The sequence below is a fragment of the Hipposideros armiger genome, unplaced genomic scaffold (genome assembly GCF_001890085.2).
Source record: "Hipposideros armiger isolate ML-2016 unplaced genomic scaffold, ASM189008v1 scaffold_137, whole genome shotgun sequence".
NCBI classification, from domain to species: Eukaryota; Metazoa; Chordata; class Mammalia; order Chiroptera; family Hipposideridae; genus Hipposideros; species Hipposideros armiger.
Window position 1 is genome coordinate 2,686,473 of NW_017731487.1, and position 1,510 is coordinate 2,687,982.

The window sequence follows — 1,510 nt, forward strand, 5'->3', positions numbered from 1 at the left end:
GTCCCTTTCAGGTCCAATGTCCCATGGCTCTAAGAGTAGTTCTGATCCTAGCTACCCACAGTTTATAGATCTGGATTCAAATCTCAGATCTGCCTCCTATTTTTACCTAAAGTGATCCACTTCTCTGCCAGTCCTCAGTTTTCTCATCTGTAAATGAGGAAAACAATATCACGTTTTGAGGAGTTAAATACGATAATGGAGTTAAAGAATCTCACACAGTGCCTGGCACAAAGCCACGTGATAGTTGGCCATCACCTTCTATATTAAGAGGGCAAGAACCCTGTCCAGTTCCTCCAAGCACTTGCTGGTTGGCCATGTGACCTAATCCTCCCTCAAACCATCTGCAGGGCTCATCACATGCAGGGAGGCACCTTACCTTGATGACTCAACCTGTATTGAAGGGATATCTGAAGTAGTTGCGAGATAATGGCAGAGCCTCCATGCCTGACATCCAAGAGCCTCTCCCACCCAGCTCACCAGAGCCATTGTGTCTCATGCTGTTTGCCAGTGCTTATTGTGAGATGAAAGCCTTCCACTCTGGAGAAATGGGGTGTGGAAGGGAGAGTGTGGCATCCCCACCCTTGCCTCCCAGCTCTATGACTCAAGAAAGTTATATAACCTCTGAGCCTCAGTTTCCTCAGCTGGGAAACATGGGATAATAATTCCTATCACCAAGGTTTTTGTTTTGTGAAGAGTGTCAGACCTACTGAAACTCAATAAATATTAAATGTTCCGCCTCCCCCATTTTTCCTCGCTATAAGCTGCTTAAGGGACAGAAACTATATCTCATATTTTTAAAAAAATCCTTCATTATCTAGTATAGGGATAAGCATATAATAGAGAATCAACGACTGATGTTATTCAGGATGGTAATGACATTAACCTTCTTTTGGCAGTTTTCAGTGTTCAAAGTGATCACATATCTGAGCTCATTTGATTCTTAAATCAGCCCTTTGAGGTAGACAATGTTATGCTCATCTTGGAGATGGAGAAACGAGGTCGAGATCAAACGATGTATTCAAAGTCTCATAGCCAGTAAATTCAGGACTTGAACCCAGACTCTTGTTTTCTGAATCCCACACTTTCCCTCATAACTGGTGGTACTACTGATATGTGAGTATTTGTGCCTGATATGCTGGGTTTAGCATATCATGGCCACCATGATAGAATAGCCTGGACACTTGAAATGTGGCAGAGCCAGGGCTAGGGCTTCCTAGAGACATCTGGCTTGAAAGATGGCATTTGATTGTTCTATAAGTTGATTCTCACACTCAGAGAACACGTTGACTCTCAGGACACTCTCTCCACATTTTGGTGTCCATGCACTGTTCTCAAATGTCTTTAGTGACATTTATCGTGAACATACTTGCTTGGGGAGGCCTTGCCCCTTTCCCACCTGCCTGCCTGTTATGCCAGGATGACGGCAGTCTCAGGTGAGTCTTGTCGAACACCTGGGATGGGATCCAGACTCTCTCCGTCTTTCTGAATGGAGGCAGAAGCTATGTCAAGT